Below are 27,395 nucleotides of genomic sequence, written 5' to 3'. Positions count from 1 at the left end.
GTCTGCCTCTCTGCCTATTTGTGATCTCTCTCTCTGTCAAATAAATAAATAAAATCTTAAAAAAAAAAAACACAAAGCAAAAAGAAATTAATGAAGACAAAGATTTGTTCTTTGAAAAGATAAATAAAATTGGCAACCTTAAATTAGATGAGCCAAGGAAAAAAAAAGCCTCAACCTATCAAAGTCAAGAGTGAAAGATGGGTCATTAATACCAAACCTACAGAAATAAAAACAATTTTAAGGGAATACTATGAACAACTGTACACCAACAATTAGATAACCTAGATGAGATGGATAAATTCCTATAAAGACAAAAGTAAAACAGGTTCAAGGGAAAAAAAAAAAATCCGAAGCCTCATAATAAGTAGAGACTGAATTAATGATGATTTTTTTAAAAAACCTCACAGCGATGCCTGGCTGGCATGCAACTCTTGATCTCTGGGTTGTGAGTTCAAGCCCCACTTTGGGTATAGAAAATACTTAAAAATAAAATCTTGAGGGGTGCGGGGACCACCTACAAAGCAAAGTCCAGTACCAGATGGCTTAACTGGTGCATTCTATCAAACGTTTAAAGACCACCAATCCTTCTCAAACTCTCCCAAAAAACTGAGGAACACCTCCCAACTCATTCTATGAGGTCAGTATTACTCTATACTCAAGTCAAACAAAGACATTACAAAAAAAGTAAAACTACTAGTCAGTATTCCTTGGGCACATAGATGCAAATATCCTCAACAAAAAACTAACAAACTAAATCCAGCAGATTTAAAAAAAAAACAAACTTTTTTTTCTTCATCTTATCCATTTTTTTTCTTTCTTCCTTTATTTTTAAAGATTGTATTTATTTGTCAGAGAAAGAGAGAGTGGGAGAGAGAGAGCACAAGCGGGGGGAGAGGCAAGCAGAGGGAAAGGGAGAAGCAGGCTCCCTGCTGAGCAAGAAGCCCAATTCAGGACTCCATCCCAGGACTATGGGATCATGACCTGAACTGAAGGCAGATGCTTGACTGACTGATCCACCCAGGCATCCCTCCAGCAGCTTTATAAAAGGAATACACATCAAAAATAAATAAATAAATAAATAAAAAGCAAGAAAGAAAATTTAAAAAAGGAATAAGGAAGATGCATTATGACCAAAGTAGGATTTATCCCAGGGATGCAAGGCTGGTTTAACTATGAAAAATGAATCATAATACACCTTATTAAGGAAATAAAAAATTCCATATGATCATCTCAAAAGATGCAGGGAAAAAAAAAGAAAGCATTTGACCAAACCCAACACATTTTCACAATAAAAATACTAAAAAACCTGGCAATAGAAGAGAACTTCTTAAACCTGAGAAAAGGCATCTACAAAAACCCCCAGCTAACATCATACTGTATAATGAAAAACTACATGCTTCCCACCTAAGGTCAAGAAAAAGACAAGGTTATCTACTCTCACCACTTTTATTCAACATTTTACTGGAGATCTATGCCATGGAATTAGAAAGACAAATAAAGAAGTAAAAGAAATTCACATTAGAAAGAAAAAAGTAAAACTATAACTAGAGGACATCATATTGTATGAACAACCACAAAAGGAGAAACCACAAAAGCAAAAACTAGATAACTAGACTTCATAAAAATTAAAAAGACCTGAGAAGACACTTCATAAAAGCTAAATGATTGGCCAAAGGCTTATGAAGTGATGCTCAATATAATTCACCATCAGAAGCAGAAGCTGAAATTAAAATAGCATACTAATCCACATTTACTTGAAAGGCAAAAATTAAAGAGACTGACAATAATAAATGGTAGCAAAGGTGTGGAACAACAAGCACTCTCATATTCTCCTGGTGGGAATGTTAGGTTTTTGGTAAATTTCTATTCAACAACACCTCGCCCCTTGATCCAATAATTTTTTTCACTTCAAGTTTTTATCTAAGAGAAATGCAAAGGGTCCACACCATACTTTTACAAAAATGTTTAGACAGGCTTTATTTACAGTAGCCTCAAACTGGAAAAAGAGACAGAAAAGCAAATACTGTGGTGTTTTCATGTATTAATAATCAAAAACAGAAAACAATTACTATTATCATTAACAAGTTGAAAGAACCTGAAATAATGCTGAGCAAAGGCAGACACAAAAGAATACATATTTGAATACACCAATAGAGAAATTCTGTCAGAGGCAAAAATAATCTAGGAGAAACAAATCAGAATAGAAGCTGTCTTGGGGAAAAGAAATGACATATATGTGATGGAGTGTGGATCTATCTGTCAAAACTTAGAGCTAAAATCTATTTATTTCCAAGTATGTAAATTTTAACAAAATAAACACGTGCAGAAAGTTTTTATGAACAATACCGGGTAGCAGGAAGTCGGAGCGGGTGGGGATACAGATCTAAAAGACAGACAAAAATGTTAGTAGTACTCAAACCCAGTGATGGTCATATGGTACTTCATAATACCATTCTGTTTACTTTGTACATATGTTTGATATTTTCCATTAAAAGAGAGAAGCAACAACAAAAACCTGGACTACCAGAGCTACCAACAGGATTCAACACTGAGAGAAAACTGAATTAAGTCAAAATAGAGTAGGACAGGATCAAATGAGAAAAGCAAAGAGAAAATCTAGGAAAAGGGAAGCAGAGGAACATAAACTAAGCAACCTCAAGAGAGCAATCCTCCATATTTTTGAACATAGAAAGTAACAGAAAGCTTCAGTAAGTCAAAAAACTGTCTTGAGCCAAAAGTCCTCCTAAAAGTTCAAGAAAACAAATTACACATTAAAAAGTAACAGAAGGGGCGCCTGGGTGGCTCAGTGGGTTAAAGCCTCTGCCTTGGGCTCAGGTCATGGTCCTGGCGTCCTGGGATCGAGCCCTGCATCAGGCTCTCTGCTCAGTGGGGCCTCTCTCTGCCTGCCTCTCTGCGTACTTGTGATCTCTGTCAATAAATAAATAAATAAATAGTTACAGAAATTAGTCAGATCCCATACAGTGATAAGAAAAAAAAGAGAGAAGCAAAAACAGAGAGAGAGAGAGAGCAGAATAAAACCCCCAACTTTTGGGGGGTATCTGGCTGGCTCAGTTGATGAGTATCTGACTCTTAACCCTGGGGATGGTCATGAGTTCGAGCCTCACACTGGGTGTGGAGCCCACTTTAAAAAAATAAATAAAATACTGAAAGAAAATTTTTTAAACCCCTAACTTTCTACAGACAATAAGACTATAAAAGTTAAGTCCACAAAAACAGATCACAACTACATACTATTTCCAAGCAACCTTAAAGACATTGATACTAAACCACTTAACCAGGATTTGAAGAGAGGGAAATAAAGTGAAAAAATAGAAAAAAATCATTTCAGAAATAGGCCAATAAAGAAGGAACAAAGAATTAAGTGAACACAAAAAAGAAAGAATATTTTCACACATTAAAAAAGATTCAAGCAGTGCCTGGCTGGCTCAGTCAGTGAAGTATGCAACTCATGATCTCAGGGTTGTGAGTTCAGGTTCCATGTTAGGTGAAGAGATTACTTTAAAAAAAGATTCAAGAGAAACTGGTAAATACTGAAAAACAGATCAGATACTCAAAAACAAGAGAACTTTCCAGAAATAGAAAAAGTCTGAAACCATGTATTGAAAGAAACAGAACGGAGAATAGCAAATGTGAAGAAACAGTCTGATACGAATTACAGAACTTTACTGAACTTTAAAGAGGGAAAAATCCTTTATCATCTAAGCCAGATGTAGGCAAACTTTTTCTTATAAAACACAGTAAATATTTTAGGCTTGCAGACCACAGGGTGAAGGTTAAATGAAATTCCAATATCAGCCTAGACCATGCTCATTGGTTTCAATACTGTCTATGGCACTGCATAGCAAGAGCATCCAAAAACAGTATGTAAGTGAATGAGCATAGCTGCTACATACAATAAAACTGTGTTTACAAACACAGGCAATCAGCCCATGTGCAGCAGTATGCAGAACCCTGATGTAGACATGCATTATAAATGACTTTATAATGGAAAAAAACATTAAATTTTTCAATAGCAACACTTTATGCCAAAGAATGGAGCAACATATTTAAAATAGTCAAGAAAAGAACATATATCCAACAAAGATAACAAGAATAATGGCCAAAAACTATTATCAATGAGCAAAAACTCTAGGAATGCTGGGCCTATGGAGCCCTTGCTATAAAATCAGAGCATTTGAGAAAACCCAATTGATACAGATACTGCACAAGAACTAATGGTGACTATCAAACATACAACATGTAGTTACTCATACAGCAAAAATAAAATGAAGGTTGAAAGAGAGAAAATATAGTATGTATATTCTCTGACAATGTAAATATACTTACCTACTTAAAAAAGTGAGGGGGGAATAGGAAGAACACAGCAAAGGGTATATATATGGCTTCAATAATCATATATAGGATAATAGCACTGGCATTGCTATTGTGAGACTATTATGAGATAAATCTAATTTAGTATTTAGATTTCTAATTCCAGGTCTGTCATCTACTGGGTCCTCAGGAACCTAGACACAGTATGGAACAAGAAGACAAGAGACAGAGAGGAAGTTAAAAATAAAATCCCTGGAATTCTGACTATGGTCAATAAATCTCCCCAAAAAGCAAGCACTCAGTTAGACAAAATAACAAAAACCACCATTTCAGTACTCTAGAAACCAATCAAGACACTTTAACACTCTGAGAATGCTTATAAAACTGCTCAACTTTGAGTAAGAACCTTAGGAGTCTGTGTCATTCTTATCCGGGGCTGCTCTATTCCTGAATCCTCCACCTCCAAACTCAGATGGTCTGTCAGGCTGAGAGGACTGCCAACTTTGAGGTCACCATAAAAAGAGACTCACAAGATTTAAAGCAGTTGGGCAATGACCACACTCAGTGGTCACCAGTATAAGTAACAGTTTTGGTGTAAGTAATAATTTCTATGGCAGGCAAACTATGAGGGCCAACAGCTCTAATAGCTTGAAGTTGCAGGGGTGTTTGGACAATCACATTTCTGGCTAAGGTAGTACACAGGCACAACAGAGACCAAAGAGGGCCCCACCTATCCACATACTGAATCTTGCACATCAGAATTTTTTAATTTGTAAAATGTTTGCTAAGTGAAAGTAAAAAATGACACTAAATTGTCATAATGACTGGTTAAATTAAATGTTTTAATTATATGTATGGACTACCTTTAGTTCCCATTTTGTTAAACGCCTATGTATGCCCTTTCCTCATTTTTTCCTCTAAGGATCAAAACGCGAAAGTTGAAAAAGACTTTAGTTCAACTTCCCCAACCAAAGCAGTAATCTTTCAGGTAGTCTTCCTGTCTAAAGATAACCTAGAATGTGCTCAAATACTTAAGGAGACATCAAGTCCACTACTTCCCCATACAAGTATTTTAAAATGTTAAATGAGGTCTAACCAAAAAAACTTTTAAAGTGAATTGAATAAAACCTGCAATATACTTGGGTGCTTGGGTGGTTCAGGTCATGATCCTAGAGTCCCCGGTTTGAGTCCCACATCAGGTTCCCTGAAGGAGCCTGCTTCTCCTGCTGACCTCTTTCTCTCTCTCTCAAATAAATAAATAAAATCTTTAAAAAAAAAAAATGCAATTGGGACGCCTGGGTGGCTCAGTTGGTTAAGCAGCTGCCTTCGGCTCAGGTCATGATCCCAGAGTCCTGGGATCGAGTCCCACATCGGGCTCCTTGCTCCGCAGGGAGCCTGCTTCTCCCTCTGACTCTGCCTGCCACTCTGTCTGCCTGTGCTTGCTGTCTCTCTCTCTGACAAATAAATAAATAAAATCTTTAAAAAAAAAAAAATGCGATTTATCAATAATTCCCTTATTTAATAAAGAAGAATTTCTAGGGGCACCCGGGTAACTCAGTCAGTTAAGCTTCTGACTCCCGATCTCACATCAGGTCTTGATTTCAGGGTCATGAATTCAACCCCACACTGTGCTCTACACTGGGCCCACAACCTACCTAGAAAACAAACAAAATAAAGAATTTTTAAAAAGAATTTAACTCTAGCAATTGGCTAAGCGTAACTTTCCTTGTTGTAAGTCCAAAGCTTGAAATTTTTTCATTTTAAAACTTAAAGATTTTTATATAACTTTTTTATTTGCCAATTATGGCTTAATTTAGAGGAAGATATTTGCATTATTTGCCCCAACTCCTCAAAATAATGGAACTATATTTAATACTTCAAAAAACACTTATATATTCAAATATCTCAATAAATATTTGCTAATTTAATCTCTTGGCATTTCTTGCAAATTACTAAAATCCTAAAGTAGGGGTGCCTGGGTGGCTCAGTGGGTTAAAGCCTCTGCCTTCGGCTCGGGTCATGATCCCAGGGTCCTGGGATTGAGCCCCACGTCGGGTTCTTTGCTCAGAAGGAGCCTGCTTCCTCCTCGCTCTCTCTGCCTGACTCTCTGCCTACTTGTAATCTCTATCTGTCAAGTAAATAAATAAAATCTTAAAAAAATAAAATAAAATCCTAAAATAAAGGTTCAAATGCCCATCTTACCTGAATATTGAAACATAATCTAAACAACCACACTACCAAAGCACTGTAAAAAGTATTGTGTTAGTTTTCTAGTAAGTCTCCTGTCCACTCCAGAAAACCAACCCTTAACTTATCCTTTTCAAAAATAAAGTACCTACATTTACCTGAACATGGAAAAAGTTAAATATATTAACAAACATCTGTCCTTTATTAATTACTAGGTGCAGGGCACTGTCCTAAGTGCTTTCTAATACATTATTTCACTTTTAATCTTTCAACAACATAAAGTGGAAATGAGGTGGAAAAAATGGCAGAAGTGTTCTAAGTAACAATTTCCATGCAATTTCAATAAAAATAAGCGACAATGGTTTATTTACCACCAAGAAACTAAAAAATTTTAATGATTCTAATTTCCCATTAGCCTCTCAAGTTTGTTTTTCCCTCTGCTCTTTTCTAAATACATAGTCAGTCATTCATAAGTGATTTTCCTGCTGAACCCCTGTCTATACAAAGCCTTAAAATAGGGTTAACTTACAAACAGCTGTGTTTACAAATTGGCAGTTGGAAGCTCAAAATAAAATTTCTCATAGAAATAGTGTTACAAATGGGGATTACAGTTCCAGGGTAGGTCCTATGGCATATTTTTACCCACAGTGTAACTGAACAGAAAAACCTAGGGGAGTCTTGATGGCTTAGTTTGTCAAGTGTCTGATTCTTGGTTTTGGCTTAAGGTCCTGGGATCAGCCCCAAATCTGGCTCTGTTCTCATTGGGAAGTCTACGTGAGATTCTCTCTCCCTCTCTCTTTCTCTACGCCCACCCCATCTACCCTTCCCTTCCTCTCTCTAAAAATAAAATTTGAAAAAAAATTTTGAACCTAAACAATTATACCAACAGTGTGGAAAACTATATTCCTTCCATATTTCTACACCAAGCCTATTGATAGTAAAATTATCCATCTCTAGTGCTGGGGAAACTGAGCATCCAAATAAAAAAATGAAACTAGATTCTTACATTATATACAAAAATTAACTCAAAATGGATCAAAGACCTTGAGTTAACACTATAGAAGTCTTAGAAGAAAAAGAGGACAAGCTCATGACACTGAATTTGGCAAAGATTTCTTGGCTGTAACACCAAAGTACAGGCAACAAAAGAAAAAGAAGATAACTGAACTACATCAAAATTAACTTTTATGCACCAAAGGATACTATCAACAGTGAAAAGGCAATCAATGGAATGAGAGAAAATATAAGCAAACCATGTATCTCATAAGGGCTTAATATCTGAATATTATATATCCGAATATATCTGAAAAACTTCTACAACAACAACAACAAATAATCAAACAACCCAGTTCAAAAATGGGTAAAAGAGGGGCACCTGGGTGGCTCAGTGGGTTAAAGCCTCTGCCTTCGGCTCAGGTCATGATCCAAGGGTCCTGGGATTGAGCCCTGCATCAGGCTCTCTGCTCAGCAGGGAACCTGCTTCTTCCTCCTCTCTCTGCCTGCTTCCCTGCCTAATTGTGATCTCTGTCTATCAAATAAATAAATAAATAAAATATTTTTTTTTAAACAATGGGTAAAAGACTTGAACAGATATTTCTCCAAAGAAGATATGTAAATAAGCACATCAAAAAATGCAACATCAGGGGCGCCTGGGTGGCTCAGTGGGTTAAGCCGCTGCCTTCGGCTCAGGTCATGATCTCAGGGTCCTGGGATCGAGTCCCGCATCGGGCTCTCTGCTCAGCAGGGAGCCTGCTTCCCTCTCTCTCTCTCTGCCTGCCTCTCCATCTACTTGTGATTTCTCTCTGTCAAATAAATAAATAAAATCTTTAAAAAAAAAAAAATGCGGGGCGCCTGGGTGGCTCAGTGGATTAAGCCGCTGCCTTCGGCTCAGGTCATGATCTCAGTGTCCTGGGATCGAGCCCCGCATCGGGCTCTTTGCTCAGCGGGAGCCTGCTTCTCTCTCTCTCTCTGCCTGACTCTCCGCCTACTTGTGATTTCTCTCTCTGTCAAATAAATAATAAATAAAATCTTTAAAAAAAAAAAAAAAAAAAATGCAACATCAGTAATCATTAGGGACATGCAAACCCAAACCACAATGAGATACCTCTTCACACCCACTAGGATGGCTATAATAAAAAACCAGAAAATAAGAGGTGTCAACAAGGATATGGAGAGATTGGAACTCTTGTGAACTGATAAGAATGCAAAATGGTTCAGTCACTGTGGAAAATACTATGGCAGTTCCTCAAAAAATTTAAAATAGAATTACTGTATGATCTAGCAATTCTACTTCTAGATATATACTCTATAAAGAATTGAAAGCAAACAGACATTTGTATAGCCATATTACCAGCAGCATTATTCACAATAGCCAAAAAGTGGAAGCAAAAGTGTCTATCAACAGAGAAGTGGAGGGGTGCCTGGGTGGCTCAGTCAGTTGAGCATCTGCTTTCAGTTCGGGTCATGATCACGGGGTCCTGGGATGGAGTCCCATATTCAGCTCCCTGCTAGGTGGGGAGCGTGCTTCTCCCTCTCCTGCTCCCCCTGCTTGTGCTCTCTCTCTGTCAAATAAATAAATAAAATCTTTAAAAAAAAAAAACAGGTAAGCAGATAAAATGCAATACGAATATACAATGGAATATTATTCAGCCCCAAAGAGGAAGTAAATGCAGCAATATGCTACAACATAGATGAAACTTGTTAACATTATGCTAAGGAAAATAAATCAGTCACAAAAGGACAAATAATATATGATTTCACTTACATGAGATACCTACTCAAATTCAATAGAGATAAAAGTAGAATAGTGGTTGCCAGAGCCTGGAGGAAGGAAGGGAAAGAGGGCTATTATTTAACAGATACAGAGTTTCACCTTGGGAAGAAGAAAAAATTCTGGAGATGGATAAACAGTGGTAATGGCTGCACAAGATGAATGTACTTAGTACCACTGAACTGTACATTTAAAAATAATTTAAGGGCGCCTGGGTGGCTCAATGGGTTAGGCTTCTGCCTTCAGCTCAGGTCATGATCCCAGGGTCCTAGGATCGGTACTGCATGGGGCTCTCTGGTCGGCGGGGAGCCTGCTTCCCACCCGCCTCTGCCTGTCAAATAAATAAAATCTTTAAAAAAAAAAAAAAAGGTTTCAAAGGTGAATTTTATGTTTTCTATATTTTACCACAACTAAAAGGGGGGTGGGGAACCCTACAGGTCTCCATCTAATCCCTTTCTCTGAGCTACTATGAAAATGTAAGGTAAAGGATTCCAAGAGAGTGAGAGATGGGGACTCTGGAATAGGAAAACAAAATCCCTTATTTTTTAACTTTTTAAAAAACTACACGGGGAAGAACAGAAATGCAGAAAAGGGGAAAGGAAAGTACAGAAAAGGGGACAAGTAAAATCTGCCCCCATACTCTGCTGTTTATATATTTACTACTTTTAAGAACTGACAAAATAACCCGTAGACCAAAAAATGGTGGGGTTGTCAGATATAAAGTACTGAAACAGTTCATCTAAATTTGGGACAAAAAAATTTTAATATTACCTGGTTTTTCTGGGCCTTTCATAACAGGAAATGGAATGGAAGGATAAGCAGGATTGGGAGAAAGATAGATTTGGGGGAAAGATAAAAAAATTGTAAAGGAAGGGCTAACCATAAGGTAGTTTGGGAGTAACCACAATACTTAGGGAAGAGGAAAAAATTTGCTCTTCCCGCTGCATGTTCCATCCGGCACCTCAACCTTCTGCCCTGGCTGGCTGTCAGAGCAATGATTACAGTGTTCTATCATCAGGCGGACCCTGCAGCACCAGACCCCCCAATAGGGACTAAACTATGGAAAAGGCAGAGGGAGTTTATCCCAAGCAACCTAAGAACAAAGAATTTGTAGGACAGACAGGAAAGCTCCTCTAATTGTGGAGTTTTGCCTAAAGATCCATTTTTATACATTAATTGGGTTCTGCCTACACAACAGAAAGTTTTGAGGAAAATGCTACCAGCCTAACAATTTAAAAAACTGGGTAAACTACAAAATCAAACTTTTCTTGAACCCATCAGAGAGCTAAGGTCACAGGACAACCAAATAAATATTCAAGAAAAGACAACTCCCTCCTAGGAAAGACAGAATGTAAGCTCTGGCTCACCTACAGCAGAGCATGAGAAAAGACAGTGGGGCCAAAAAAGCTGGTAAAAATAATTCATCTAAATTTGTTAATAAACTCCTTAAGGCAAAGTGGGCTGGCATAGAATGTAGTACTCCTGGAAGCCCTAGACACAATAGGGCTCTATATTTGCAGTATCTTTGCCACAGACCTCCACCAGGTACTCACAATATATGGGAACATATGATTAGAAAAAATCTTCTGTGGAGCGGGGCTTAAGAGAAGAGCAGCTTCTACCAGAGGAAAAATATCAAAGCCCTAACTGGATTCTTCTCCCCTAAGGAAAGAAAACTTTAAAGCTGGGGAAAGAGCAGCCAGTCCAGTCATGTTCAAGGCGTAAGTGAAGACATTATTAAGGATAAGGGTAGAGTCAAAGAAAAACCCCTTGACCACTGTGGGAGGGGGCAGGAAACAGTTTTGGGCCCAGAATCTTAGTATCACTGCCTTCAGAGATCTCCTACCACTAAGGCAAGGCTTGGGAAACACATTTCTAAACAAGACCTGAAAAGGCCTAATTTAGCACAGAGTGGCTATCACTGACAGAGCCCCATTCCTGACGTCCAGAGACATAGGGCCTACCCTACGTTGAGACTGGACCAGGACAACAGACATATTCCTGATTCCACCCCCAGGTGAGCGAGCACAGATTAACGTAACAGTAATCTCCCACTGGAAAAGAATCAGGAATATCTACAGTCCACATAGAGGGGGGACAAATGCACAAGGAAAGTCAAAAACTAAGAAACACTTTTTTATGCCTCAATTTCTAGCTAATGGACAAAGTACCACTAGAGAGGTTTGAAATCAATGGTGCACTTTAAATATTCTTTGCAAAGAAAAAATTTTTGCAACAACAAAACCAAAACTCAACTAATCCAGACCCCTACACTAAGAAGCCCGGTCTCTACTGTCCTATTCATGATATCTAGCATTTGATAAAAATACTGCAAGAGGGGGCACCTGGGTGGCTCAGTGGGTTAAGCCGCTGCCTTCGGCTCAGGTCATGATCTCGCGTCCTGGGATCGAGTCCCACATTGGGCTCTCTGCTTGGCAGGGAGCCTGCTTCCGCCTCTCTCTCTGCCTGCCTCTCTGCCTACCTGTGATCTCTCTCTGTCAAATAAATAAATAAAATCTTAAAAAAAAAAAAATACTGCAAGACACACAAAGAAGAAATATATATCCCACTGTCAAGAGACAAAGCATTCAACAGAACCAAAAATCATTGAGGACGAAAACAGAAAAGTCAATGAAATCAAAAGTTAATTTTTAGAAAAGATCAGTAAACTGATAAATCTCCAGCAAGACTGAGGGGGAAAAAAAAACACAAATTACAAATATCAGGAATGGAAAGGTGAAAATCACTACACATCCCACAGACATTACAGGAACAGTAATGGAATACTGCAAAGAACTTTATGCCCATATATTCAACAATTCAGAAGAAATGGTCAAATTCCTCAAAAAACATGAACCAACAAAACTCACAGGAGAATAGGTAACCTAGGGGCACCTGGGTGGCTCAGTGGGTTAAGCCTCTGCCTTCGATCAGGTGGCCATCTCGGGGTCCTGGGATCGGGCCCTGAATTAGGCTCTCTGCTCAGTGGGGAGCCTGCTTATCTCTCTCTCTCTCTCTCTCTGCCTACTGGTGATGTGTCAAATAAATAAATAAAATCTTAAAAAAAAAAAAAAAAGAATAGGTAACCTGAACAGTCCTATATCTATTTAAAAAAACTGAAATTATAGGAAAAGTATCCAATACAGGGGTGAAGATGACTTCACTGAAGAGTCCTACCAAACATTTAAAACAAAAACAAAACAATGAATTAACACAAACTCTTTTAGAAAAAGGAAGGGAACACTTCTCAACTCATTTTATGAGGTCAGCATCATCCTAATAACAAAATTAAATGATACATATTAACTGGGCCAAATACCAGTAAGAAACTGCCAATACTACACCTGCTATAACCTAGTAATATTATTTAAACTTAAAATATAAAGGAAAGAGTTCTGAACATGCACATATTGCTTCATCCCAGTAATTTTATTTATGTTAGAATTTAATATATCCTCTAGGTCTTCTGTGGAGTTCCACTAAATATGCTCTTTTCTATTATAAGTAATACAGAATAAAACAAGTAAAGATTGGGAAATGAGTACACTAGGGAAATAAATCCACTATTAACGAATGAAAATGGCACAATTTAAGTAAATTACGTCATAAAACAAACATAGCAATGGGGGCAATGACATGTTAAGCCTAAGAACTCATGACGTTGGGGTGGGGGATGAGGGAGTATATAATGTAAAACGTTTCCACTTTTTTCAACATTTATTTATTTGTTTATTTATTTATAAAAGATTTTATTTATTTTATTTGACAGACAGAGATCACAAGTAGGCAGAGAGGCAGGCAGAGAGAGAGAGAGAGGAGGAAGCAGGCTCCCTGCTGAGCAGAGAGCCTGATGCGGGGCTCGATCCCAGGACCCTGAGATCATGACCTGAACCGAAGGCAGCGGCCTAACCCACTGAGCCACCCAGGCGCCCCTTTTTTTAACATTTAAACCAGACCTCATTACAGGAACAGAAAAAGCTGATTGCTCAGCAATCTAAAACTAGGCAATGAAGTTTGCTTTCTATTTACCTGCAGGCCAGCTAAAAGGTTTGGCAAAGTGGGTGGGGGCAGAGAAAGCCTATTCCAAATGTTCACTATCAATTACAAAATTAATTCTGCTAGTTTCTCTATCCCTTTTATATTTCAGACTCACATCCAGCAGCCTTCTCAACACTTCTCAACACACTCATCATGTGGCACCTCAAATTCAACTTACCCAAAACTGAACTCACTTTCCCACCCAACCCCCACATCCAACCCAAACCTGTTCTTCCTACTATATATTTTCTACTATATTCCTTTTTTTTTTAAGTTTATTTAAGCAATTTCTACACCCAATGTGGGGCTCAAACTCTTGACTCCGAGTTCAAAAGCCACACGCTCTGCAGAATGAGCCAGCCAGGAGCCCCTCCTATATTCTTGATCACAAGTAATGCTTCTACCATCTACCTAACCAGAAATCATCCTAGACATCCCACCCATTCCTCCTCTCTATTGTCTCCTATGTCAATCACCACATCCTTATTATTTAATCTCTGAAACATTTCTTAGTCTTGTCCCCCTTTAAATCCATTCCTCCACACTCCACAAATCTGCCTGCTCCTTCTCATTAACTACCTTCAAAATAAAGATCAAACCCTGGTATTATATGTAAAACCCTATACAATACACCTCCCCCAAGTGTTTTTTCATTGCTATTTGCTGCCCCACTGTATGTGCCCCGAAGATTAAATAGTTTCCTGTCCACAATGTGCTGTATCTCGCTTCTGCTTTTCTCTACCTCAAACATTCTTCCAACTAAACTAATTCTTATCTTCATCACTGAAAGCTCAGCTCTAGTAACATGCACCCTGGTAAGATTAGTAAACACCTCCACATCCCTAAGCCTAAAGTAAACCTATGAGTATCTCTATTTAAACTCTCCACAAATCCTACTGAAATAATCCAAATATCTTTAGCTCCACTAGACTGTAAGAGTCTTGAAGGCAAAAATCTTATCTGTAACTCCAGTAACCTAGTACAAAAGAAAACCCAATCTCTGTTGAACTGAACCATAATTTTTCTCATTTTCCTCAGAGACGAGAGAATGGGGGAAAAAAACTATGTCATTAAAACATAAACAATCCTCACTGCAGCAATCAATTCCTGCTCACAAAAAGAGGCCTATAAATAAAACTAAAAATGTTTCTTCCTCATAAGATTTCCTTCCTCTTCACAAAATTCCTGATTCCAAGCAATATATGAAGCAAACAATTACAGTTACAAATTATCTTGCGTTAAGATTATAATAATGTTACAAGCATAAACTCAATCATTTGCTACTGAGGTCTTGAGTTCACAAATTTCTATCAAAACAACAAAAGAGCACACTACATATATAAAGGATTCCTAACAAATCAGCCAGTACTAAATGGATGTACATCCTTTGAACAAGTATTTGCTGAATAAAGCAGAGAAGAGGGAAATAAAAGTAGGTAATAAATATAAAGAAAACTAAAAACATCAGAAATCAAACTTTAAAGGAAAAGTCTGGTTTTCCCATAAAATTTAGGTAAATATAAATAATATGCCAACTATATAAAGAATAAATGCATGCAATGTTATGGAATAGCCTCCTCAGGGAGATACTGAAGGGGTAACAGGGAGGTACCAGTCCCAAATCTATCATTAGTTAGCTGTGACACTGATCAGGCAATGATTAAGTCATACAATCATTCTAGCATTTCATTTCCTCAACAGCAGAAATTGTTACTGGACATCAGATCTGTGCATTTCACCACATGTAAATTAAAAAAAAAAAAAAAGGCTGCCAAAATGGGAAGTGAGTCATTAATTCATCTGAGCTATTTTCATCCTTGTATTACATACAATCCATCCCACAGCACCCTAATTAAGACAAATATTTACTACATGTTTAAAAAACTTCAAAATAGTTCATCATTAATAAAACAAAGACTTTACTGGACTAGATGACCCCTTTGGTCTCCATTAGCTCTAGAGTTCTATGGGTTTGTTAAATTTATACTATTACAAACGGTATCACTACTAAATTTATATTAAAAATTATGTTATGAAAGAAAAAGCTTAAAATCACTACCTTCACTGATACCAAATAACACTTTCAAAAGTGTCAGCATTGGTTTTCAAGGTCTATATTTCTAGCCTGACTAAGCTGAAATCAACAGCTTCAGGTATTACAACTGTCCTCTTTAATCTCCACTACTTCCCTAAGCTTTCATTAAAAAAGACTTCAGAGAAGGAAGAGATTTCTCTGTCTCTCTCACTTATCACCTAATAAAAGTCAAAAGTCAACTAGAGCAGAAGGAGTTAAGTAGAGGGTATTATATAAGCATCAATTCTAATACAAGGAGAGTTTTCTTCAAATCCTTCTCTAAAAAAGTGTGTGATAAAGATAGGTGGTCTTTGGAGTTATTACTATTTTTTATACATGACTTGGTCTTTTTTTTTTTTTAATATTTTATTTATTTATTTTACAGGCAGAGATCACAAGTAGGCAGAGAGGAGGCAGGGTGGGGATGGGGGGGTGGGGAGCAGGATCCCTGCTGAGCAGAGAGCCCAATGTGGGGCTTGATCCCAGGACTCTGGGATCACGACCTGAGCCGAAGGCAGAGGCTTTAACCCACTAAGCCACCCAGGCGCCCCTGACGGGTCTTTTTAATTTTTTATTTATATATTTGACAAAGAGAGAGAGACAGCGAGAAAGGGAACATAAGCAGGGGGAGTGGGAGAAGCAGGCTTCCCACTGAGCAGGGAGCCTGATTCAGGAATAGATCCCAGGGTCCTGGGATCATGACCTGAGCCACCCAGGCACCCCTGACTTCGTCTTTTTCTGTTAGCTAACATTACAGGATTCCTCAGAAACTACAAAAATTAATAAACTTATAGTCAAAAGCATTTCTCAAAATACAGAGAGAATACAAAAAATAAAAGAGCTTCTGAGTTACGTTAATAAAATTATGTTTTTTTCCTCTCAAAGTTTTCTTTGATGAACAATAACAACAAAGAATGCTTTTTCTAAATCCATGATCAATTATTTTTCTCTGGAGAAACAAAATATGTGGACTGTTAAATTAGTGATGATTAAAAGACTCTATGAGAATAGAGAACATTATTCAGTTTGTTAATCACTGAAAATACTAAGGCACAGTTTTTCAGATATATGTTTTAAAATACTACTAACAGTACCCCAACTTAAAACTTAGTATATTCCCCAGTAGAAATATCCTTGGGGCAAAATCAATGTATGTTATGGAGAGCATGAGGTAGTTATGTTCTGCTGAGAACATTTTTATTTCTTTAACCTAATCTTTAACAGAACAATAATCTGGAGATTGTTTCAATTTTAACTACCTTCAATAAATACACTTTAAGCATCCTGTAAAAACGGCATTCAACTACATGGTTATGAAAGAAATTCCCTAAATTAGACTTTATAACATAATGTGCTAGCAAAAATATAATTTCTGAATTCTTTTTTTAAAATTTCTGAATTCTTAATAATTGAGTACCATAATATTCATGAGAAACTTCTATTTTTCCTCAAAAAGCACATATGAATTTTGTCACTCTATTCTATCATTTTTTCTCCATATTACTTCCTTTGGAGAACATTTATATATTCCAACATTTTTGCTTTTTAATTTGCTGGGTCACCTGTATACATCTACATTGTAATGTACTTATTAGATACATTAACAAGGAAAATTGGAAAATTAAAAAAGTGAATTTAATTTTAGCAGTATTTTCCAAAGAGTGCTTTTTATTTAAGTAGTTCTCACCAAAACTGGGAAAGAGGAAACATACAGCTACTTATTTATACTCTCTGATTAAAACTTCTATTTAAAGAAAATTTAAACCTACTCTCGGGCCAGTAGAAATCTGAAACCTGCAGAAAACATTAATTTATAAAGAACCAATGAGATGTTGACAAAAAGGAAAATAACTAAAAATCTTTAAAATTATGTAGTAAAAACACCAAGGCCTTTGCCCAAAATACATTTATAGTATCTCAAATAATCCCTACTATTCTTATACTATCTACCACATAAAAACTAGTCATTTTGATGGAAAGAAACTAAAGACAAGCTCTATGAAGAAGGGTGAACTTTTTTTTTTTTTTAAAGTAAACTCTACCCCCAACATGGGACTTGAACTCACAACCCCAAGATCAAGAGTCACATATTCTATGGGCTGAAGCTACCCAGGCACCCAGAGTGAATTTCTATTTAAATCACGAATAGGGGCACCCGGCTGGCAGTAGGTAGAGCATGGAACTCTTGATCTTGGGGTCATGAGTTTGAGTCCCACATCTTTAAAAGTAAATAAATAAATGACTAGTCAAAGGCAAGGTATAATCGTAATTCTCTAACAGAAATACCTTTTGTTTGCTGTGACTTAAAAAATAAAAAGGTATATTTCCTTATGTCCTAATAAGGAAAAAGTGCATGATTGTTTGAAATGTGACTGTAAATATTTTTCAAATAATTTTTATCAGTACCTCAGAAAATTAAAGGATTGTATAATTATTTTATTTAACAAAATACACTAAAGCAGACACTTGTAATATCAGTGAGAGGTTAATCATACATATTTGGGGAATACCAGGAAGAAAGCAATTATTACTAAAACAAATAACTGTAGTTTTTTCTCAACTAAAAAGATACATGTTCTGGATATTTTTAACAAGTAATATACTCAGGGCACCTGTGGTATAAGTGGTATAAGTGGCTCAGTTGGTTAAGTGTCTGCCTTCAGCTCAGGTAATGAACCCAGGGTCCAGGGACTGAGCCCCCATCTGCTTCTCCCTCTCCTTTTGCCCTCCCCCACACCCTGCTCATGCGTGCTCTCTCAAATAAATAAATAAAATCTTAAAAAAAAAAATAAGGCATTCTTTTAAATTCCTACTTAAAGATTACTTAAACTGGTCAACACGAGAAACTTAAAATATCAGGTTATGCTGCCAGGGTCTTAATCTTCCCTTTATTTACTTTTAGCCACAGCTCTGCTTTTTTACTTCCCAAAAATTTTGTTTTAAAGATTTTATTTATTGGAGAGAGAGAGAGAGAGAGCTCGAGTGCATGAGCAGAGGGAGGGGCAAAGGGAGAAACAGACTCCCTGCTGAGCAAGGAGCAAGAACCCTGGGATCAGGACCTGCTTCAAAGGCAGACAGACCCTTAACCAACTGAGTCACTCAGGCGCTCCCCGTCCCCCGAAGAATTTCTCGATATGGAAGTACTTAGTCCAAAGAAAAAAAATTCTTCCTACACTATATAAGCAACTACTACTAAATATTAATCTCAATTATTTCTGAAGTATTTAAGAGCCTTCTAATAGCACAGCTTTATGTTTCTTTAAAGTAGTAAACACATATTACAAAAACCTGATTGCTAGAACCTCAAGCCAAAGTATGCTGATGATTCATGTTTAATCTAGACATACTTCCTTTCCTACAATCTCTCTAAATTAATACAGGAGAGTTTATGAATACCATAAAATAGGGGATCCAAAATATACTCAAATGGCCTATAGTGACCTTATAATAAAGTTAAAAGACTCATTTTGTAAAAATTTTACAATACTATTTTTTTTTAGTGGCATACCAGAGTTTCCCTTCACTCTTCTAAAAATACCATACTAACTGGGGGACCTGCAGATGAGGGTAACAAACAAAAGGGCTGGCCAAGCCTACAAGCCTATTTATCTTTATGGTTCTACCATTCTTCTTTAGACCACACTTAGTCTCACCCCTCATTACTGTCAAATTCACAAGATTCCTAAAGGACCCCAAGAAACCCAAGCTTCTCACTACAACTCAACCCCCACCATGCCTTTCTCTGCTAGACAGTGTTCCTATATGCCACACCTCTCCTGATCAGTGAGTACCTAAAAGGTTACTTCTACATGCCACTGCCTCTGAACCCTCACCTGTTTGTGGTATCAGCAAGTTTATTTGATAAACTAATATGGGATAATATTGCCAATAAAAGATAATAGCTTAAGGTTTCTCTTCCAGAGAATTTATGATTTTAAACAGATCATTTTAAAAAGAATTCCATAACACACAGGAGAGACACAAAGTTTGGCATTGGCAATTCTCATACTACAGTCAACCACCTAATCTATCTATCTGTAATGTAGATCCAGTTACAATTTAACACAGTTTAAACTAAAAATTAATGTAGTCCTATACAACCAGTACTGACTATACGTCTGGCTTAGATATATACCTCATGAGAAATGTCAAATAAGTGAAAACTAAAACTACAACTGAATGGCTTTATCATAAGTCCTATATCTGTTAAATTTTCTCATTTTCAAAGCAGAGCAAATGACACTTTGTATTTAATCCAGTTAAAGTAGTCAGGTAATTTTTTTTTAATTTTTAAAAAATTTTAGGTAATCTCTATATACCTCTAATGTGGAGCTTGAACTCACAACCTCAAGATCAAGAGTTGCATGCTCTATCAACTGGGTCAAGCAGGTGCCCCTAAAATGGTCAGATAACTTTTTAACCTACCCAGAATAATTACTTGAGCATACCATATATGAGACCTTCTCAGAACATTTGCTATTTATGACTTAGTGTCTTTTCTGCTTTATGCTTTTCACAACAGCTTGGTAAGTTTCAAATATAATTACAGACTGTTTATTTCAAATTCTAACAAACCACTTTATTCTTTATTGCATTAATCCAAAGTACAGTCTCCTATGACCAAGATAATTTAATACCATTTCAATCAAACTGCAATTAATTCTATAGTTACAAGTCTAGAGCTTAGTACATCTTTCTGAACAACAGGTCCAAGTTATTATTTTTTAAACCAGAACTGTATAGATTTTGTTCTGCAATAATCTTGTGAAGAAACCTCTAGACCAGAAATCTCAAACATGAGAATAGTTAAATAAATTTGGGAGAGAAAAAATTTCCCCAATTCTTCATTTCTTAACAGTGGAAAAAGAATAGCATTACTAGCTCAAATGAAATGCTGGAAACATTATGTAGAATATTATAAAACATACCAATCCTATTTTTCTATACAATCCTATTTGGAATTTCTATACAGCTACAAGTCCACAGAGATTAAGGACTATACCACTTAGAGCTCTTACAACCTTTCAACCCATACTGAGAAGAGTATGAAAAGAGCACAGGTACTGAATGAATGCAGAATTAAAACAATTTGGGCAAATTCTTGAAGACAAAATCTATTTACAATTTACAATCTATTTAATCTATTTAATAGATTTACTACCTATTTACAATTACAAAATCTATTTCCTTAACTCAGCTATCTATAAATCAAATTTTACTTAAAACGGTGCTTTATCAACTACCCAAAAAGGTCATTAAAATAGAGATAAAACCTACACCCGTCCAATAATTTACATTACTTTAAGTCACATATTTGGCCCTGTTCTTTAAACAAATAGGCTCAGCAAGTATTCAATACGCCCTCACCTTCACTTCCCATCCCCTATTCTTTTGGTCTTAGAAGACAAGTATGAGGTTCAAGTCAATCCTAAAAGACTGCTTCACCTAAGAGCTACTTTTGCCTTGACTTTCTTTATGACCTTGGGGGGGAATCTACCAAATGACAACTATAATGAAGTTGGCATGCTCTTGTTTATCACTGAAATTTAACCCCAGTATGCTAACATTAGTGAAGTCTTCTAAACTGAACCTAGAGAACTGAAAACCTTTGAGTTATAAACGTCAACTGATGTGTAACATGAACCATATTTTTAAAAAATTAATTTGACTTGTTAAAGGGGGGAAAAAAACCTATCAATGCCCCAAATTCTGCAAGATGGAAAACAAATTCTGAAAACACCAACAGCCTCCTCATTTCTTCTCTTTAGGACAACTGGTCTGCAAGGTTAAAAGTGGGGGGCTATAAAACTAGCTTTAACTAGCAGTTTTCTTGCTTTTATAAGGATTACATTTGGACAACAAACGAAAATTAAAAACTTGGCAAAGAATGGGGAAACTGTATATAAAGAAATCTACAATCTGAAAACTACTAAGATAAATCTATCATTTAAACCACTAATTTGTATACCCATATGGGGCAGTAATCACTGTACCGCTTTATTGGCACTAGAAAAATAAATCCTTGCCTTGGAGGAACATTTACTAAGTACATTTCATTTCAGGATCTTAGGGCAGTTTACGAGCAGTATCTCTTTAGGCTTCCCTAAGGTACTCTAAAGTGCTTAACATCATTCACACATCCAGCCACCACTAGGGTGAGAAGTAAATAAACACGATTTACTTATGCAATTATTTACCACAGAATTCTAGTCAAGAATGAAAGAGTAAACATCCACATAGTCATTTAACACCCAGAGAAAGCGTCGAATACTACGGCCGGTAACATTCACCCTTAATTGACCACTACAGAAACCACAGGCCTTCCACATGGGCTGTCCTTTACTACCACTCTTGATTCGAGAAAGTAACAATGTCAACTCAACATTTTATCAGTACAGAAGATAAACAGAACTTGATGAAATTTCTAATTCCAGATCCTTAAAAGATGTTTATAAAAACTGAGAAAGAGCAACGCCCCCCTAAAAGCGCCCTACTAGAAAGAATAAAATACCGAAAACATTAGGTGGGCCAAGGTTAGAAAAGCTGATTTAACCCAATTACCGGGAGGGACCACAGGGTTTGGGACTAGGAACGCGAGATCGGGGTGGGGGTGGGTAGCAAAGTGAAATCTAACCCCAGAAATCACAACACAGGCCGCAGCCTGGGAGCTGAAGCTGGCGGGAAGTGAGCTCCCTTTCTGTTCCCAGGGGAAAGTCCAGAGAAGAGCGGCTCCACAAGGCGCACTTACAAGGCGCCAATAGTGCATGCCTACCAAGGCACCGGAGCCGCTGGAGAACCGGGTTAAGAAGGGGAGGAGACCCCGGCAGACGGCCCTGGAAGAGGAGGAGGACTAAGGTTGGAAGCAACGGCAGTGTCTGGACGAGGGGGATTACCTAACTGTGACGACAGAGAAGTGTCCTCAGGCTCCGGCGATGGTCCCGACTGCGCAATGTGTGGTGTCTTTCCCGCTTAGCCCGCAGCAGCAACAGAACCAGCTCCTTCAGCCAGTCGCCATTTCCCGCCTACCGACCTGCTGCACCGCACGGACAGAGACCCGGATGGAAAGCGGCCTCTCCGCGCAGGCGCCTTGACTTCCTCCTCCCCCTCCCGCCACAATTCCGCGTGGTGGGAGGGAAGGAATGCGGGAGGCCTCAGAGGCAAAAAAAAAAAAAAAAACCCACAACAAAAAACAAACAATTTTTACTTCCGTGAAGAGCGTTGGAGTTCCTGCCGCCAGAAGAAGCACACAAGCCAGATTCCCGACAAAAATTGAACGCAGGCCCCTGGGACCGAATGGAGGAACAAGGACAAAACCAATCAGGATACGCCAGGGCCTGGGGGTTATTTGTACTTTAGGGGCCTCCGTAGCTGGTTGTGTAGTGATTGCAGGGGGAGTAGGGAGTAAAGCGTTGGGAGTGAAGAGGCGGGGAACCGAAGGACGGTTTTTCCTCCCGCGGCTAACGGAACTGCTTAGGCAGGTGGGAGGGGGAGCGCGCCCTCGTCCCGGAGGCGGGGCTTAGGAACGCGTCGCTCACCCTGGCCGCTAGGGTTTAGTAACTCAGGCGCGCCAGGTGGGTGGAGCCAAGTGGGACCGGGTGGGACTAACGCCTTGGCGCGCTGGAGAAGGTAGCGTGCAGAGAGCGCTGCCCGAGGCCGTGGTGAGATGAGTCCTTCCATCTTTTCAGGGATCCCAGTGGCCCTTTAAAGGTCCTCTTTCCAACTCTCTGCCTAGAGAGCATTGCAGTCGCTTGTGGATCTGTCATACGACTTCAAACGATGTCGACGGTGGTTCTGCCAAGAAGTCTGATCATTCAGACAAATGGGTTCCTACCTGCATGCCTGGGTCTAAAGATTTAGCATCAGCCTCACGGGGTCAATCCAAGCGTCCAGCCCTAGTAGAATATCAGAATACCAAGCGTAGTGGCTGGAAGAGTATCATCTGTTTACTAAAACTCCGGGCCATTCACATTATTCAATCAAGAACTATTTATTGAAAAAACAGTATGAGGACCATACTAGATGCGAGGGATACAACAAGGCAGACACGGACCCTGCCTTCCCAGAGTTCACAGTCTATTGAAGGAGAGAGACATGTAAACAATTTAAATACAATGTGTTAGAATGACCACAAGAAGTTTTGACAGGCGTACAACTGGGGGTCTGGGAGGGCTTTCATGAGATGACATGAGGATTTGATGTTACAAAGGAAGGGTGTCGGATGGAAACAAATGGAAAAATCCAAAAATGAGATTGCATTGATCAGTTAGGGGAAAAGTTCTGTGAACCAGGGATACAGGAGTTGAGGGGAAGATAGTGGAGAGAGATGAGACGAAGGTTAGCAGAAAACCCTTGTGAATCTGGTTTTTCAAGGTGTGGAGCAGGTGGGTTGTCTCCTGAAAGCTTTATGTATTGCAGATCCAGAGTTCATTTGCACCCGGTATCTTCATAATACAAGAATGCTCTGAATGAGACATTGACTAACAGCGTGCAGAACTGGTATTAGTCCACAAAATAATAGATTACTGAAAAACTAATTGGAAATCAACAGTTACTGATTATCCAGTCTGTATCATGGAAAGCAATAGAATACAGACTAAACAATTACCCAATTGATTACCAAAATAATTTTTAAATTAGATAAAAATTGGAAATATTTCTGGGAAAAAAATGTTGCCAGTAGTAGTAACTTCCCAGTGTTCTCTCCTAAAACTTAATTATACTATTTATAAAATGCTTTTAAATGCAATTTGATTTTCCTAACAACTCTATGAAATAAATAGAATAGGTGATATTAGTCCCCCAACTCTTCAGCTGAAACCATTGAAATTTTTTGATGGTGGGGATAGGGGAGAAAAAAGGAAAAACAGATGCCTATACAAAAAAATAATCCACTAGTTAAGAAACACAATCAGGAGTCAAGCTCTCCTTCTGCTCATTACACCATATCCAACTGTCTCCTGTGGCAATGTTGTTATTGTTAGATGTTAAGTTTAGTAAGGCTGCTGGTAGCAAGTTGAAATGTCTTTGCAATTTATTTAACATTTTAACAGCATTTTTTCACAGAGGATAACTGTTTTATGTTCTGATTTTTACCTTTATTTACATCTAATAGTCTCTACTAGACAGTTTTCTGCAGTATCTAAGTGGATTGTTGTGAAGATCAAATGAGATTTATGGGAAACACTTAACAGGGTGTTTTCGTTGCTCCTTATCTGATGGTTGTTATTGTCATTAAGCTTCAGTAAAAATCTTGTCCAAGATTTTAGAATAAAATAAAGGTTTAAAAATATGAACTTTAAAAAAACTGAAGTGTGTTAAGATGCAAAGTGGTAGCCATAGGGGAAAAAATTAATGCAAAAACCTAGTGACATTCATCCTTTCTAAACTATATGTAACTATTACTATATGAAAACATTAATGAAATATGATGTTTACTAAGCAATGTAGAAGAAGTATCTTGGATATTCAACAGAATCCTTCAAAGAGACCCTTATTTCACAGTATATGGACTATATTTACCATTTATCTGATATTATAAGGCATATATACTTCACAATCCACTCCTATATTAATTCTCTATGAGATAAATTTTATCACTCTTACTACAACTCATTAAGGAAGTCATATAATAAATATTGAAATATCAGACTGCCATTTTGCTCTAATATTGCAGTGACTTGATGGCAATGATCAAGTGAAACATAACATTGTCAAAACTAAGCTCTTTTCTCTCAAACCTGCTTCTCTCTTAGTATTTTCCACCTTATAGAATGCAGTTTCTTTTTCATATTTCATCCTTTCTGTTTTAAGTGCAATAAACTAAACCTTGAAAATATATCTTGAATCCAAACACTTATCACCCCAGCCATCTCCCTAGGTCAAGAACCATCATCTCTGACCTGAAATACTCTAAGTCTTCCTGTTCCATTCTTGAACCTCCTTCAATCTAACACATACCCAAACTGATCATTTTAAACCTCTTTATAAATTTTCCATCACCCTTAAAATCTAAAATCCTTATTATGACACGTGAAGCCCTTCATTAGCTCACTCTTGGTTACCTTACTATATTCCCTACCTCTTGCTATTTGGATTCCCGCCATACCATCCAACTAACTGTTCTTTGAAAAAATATATTCCTGTATCAAGGATTTTGTATTTATTGTTTCTCTGCTTCTAATTCTCTTCCCCTAGACCTATGCTATTCAACAGCCCCTAGCCACAAGCCATGTGTGGCTACTGAGCACTTGAAATGTGGCAGTGTGACTGTAGAAATCAATTTTTAATTTTATTTCATTTTAATTAGTTTAAACTTTAAGATTTTATTTATTTTATTTATTTATTTGATAGACAGAGATTACAAGTAGACAGAGAGAGAGGAAGGGAAGTGGGCTCCCTGCTGAGCAGAGAGCCTGATGCAGGGCTCATTCCCAGAACCCCGGGATCATGACCCGAGCCAAGGGCAGAGGCCCTAACCCACTGAGCCACCCAAGTGCCCCTAATCAGCTTAAACTTTAAAATTAATACCTGCATAATTAATAGAGCTTCCATTTGGGATAATGAAACAGTTCTATCTAGAACTAGTTAATGGCGAAGGTTACATAATATTGTTAATGTACTTAATGCCATTGAATTGTATATTTTACATGTAAATGTACAATGATAAATTTTACTTTATGTGTATTTTACAATAAAAACAGTTGCTTGTTGGTATTTCCCCAAAGAAGTTGAACTTAAGTCCACACAAATACCTACACATGAATGTCTATAGCAACTTTATTCGTAAATGCCAAAACTTGGATCACCCAAGATGTCCTTCAATAGGTGAATGGTAAACTGTGATATATCCATACAATGGAATAGTAATCAGCTAAAAGGAAATTTTAATGCATCTATGCATATGCATATGTTTAAATACGCATATACTTAAATATGCATATGCATAAATGCATATCTTAAGAAATCTTAAATGCATATTACTCAGTGGAAAAAGCCAATCTGAAAAGGCTATATGCTGTTTGATTATAATCATATGATATTCTGAAAAAGATAAAACTATGGAGACAGTAAAAAGGTCAGTGGCTGCCAGGGTAGGGGTAAGGAAGGAGTTAAGTGGAACACATGGGATTTTTAGGACAGTTAAACTAATCTGCATACTATAATGATAGATACACATCATTATACATTTGTCCAAACCCACATAGAATTTACAATACCAAATATGAATCTTAATGTAAACTGACTTTGGTTGATAATTTGTACAGTCGTTGGTTTATCAATCTTAACAAATAATTTTACACTGCTGTAGGAAGCTGTGTGTGTGTACACATATACACGTGCGTATGCAGGAATGGAGTATGTGGGGATTCTCTACTTTCTACTTAATTTAGCTGTGAACCTGAAACTGCCCTAAAAAGTAAAATCTATTGAAAAAATGTAATACTTGTTTCAGTTATTGGAAAACTTTTAAGTATGCATGGAACATAAGTATTGTGAACATACTCAAACATAAATTTTAATAATGCTAAATACCAATCAAATATTTCCAATGACAATTTAGTGTCCAAACTGAGATGTACTATAAATGTAAAATATATACTAGATTTCAGATTAGTTCAAAAGAAAATATAAAATGTCTCATTAGCAGTATTCTATGTAGATTACCTATTAAAACGGTAATATTTTGGATATATTGGTTAAATATAAAAATTTCACCAGTTTTTTTAAAATCCAGTTACTAGGAAGAGGGAGAGGAAGTGAGGAAGAGGAAGAGGAAGGGAGAGAGAGGGAGGGAAGAGCCAGGGAGGGAAAATAAATAAAAATAAAATAAAATAAAAATAAAATAAATAAATAAATAAATAAATAAAATAATAAAATAAATAAAAATAAAATAAAATAAAAATAAAATAAAATAAAAAAGAGCCAGGGAGGGAAAATAAATAAAAATAAAATAAAAATAAAATGTGGTTACTGGATGGGCGCCTGGGTGGCTCA

General features: G+C 37.3%; 1 protein-coding gene across 8 annotated transcripts in view; it reads right to left on the bottom strand.

Moving 5' to 3' along the window:
* Positions 1-22,550, bottom strand: part of CTDSPL2 (CTD small phosphatase like 2) — an 82,871-nt gene extending 60,321 nt beyond the window's left edge. Inside the window, exons 1-2 of one of the 8 annotated variants that reach the window (XM_045067620.1) lie at positions 22,295-22,547; positions 9,284-9,339 (exon numbers count right to left, since the gene is read on the bottom strand). The gene's annotated coding sequence lies outside the window, so the exon portion shown is untranslated. Of the gene's footprint in view, positions 1-4,347; positions 4,527-8,869; positions 8,921-9,283; positions 9,340-22,173; positions 22,260-22,294 lie in introns of those variants that run through there. The other 7 variants (XM_004751281.3, XM_004751285.3, XM_045067621.1 and 4 more) reach the window with 7 other exon arrangements.
* Positions 22,551-27,395: the final 4,845 nt, after the last annotated feature.

Source organism: Mustela putorius, unplaced genomic scaffold, assembly GCF_011764305.1.
Source record: "Mustela putorius furo isolate JIRA1106 unplaced genomic scaffold, ASM1176430v1.1 tig00003898_pilon_pilon_pilon, whole genome shotgun sequence".
In the NCBI taxonomy this organism is placed as follows: domain Eukaryota; kingdom Metazoa; phylum Chordata; class Mammalia; order Carnivora; family Mustelidae; genus Mustela; species Mustela putorius.
The sequence above is the reverse complement of the archived record's forward strand: the minus strand, read 5'-3'. Positions and strand labels throughout refer to the sequence as shown.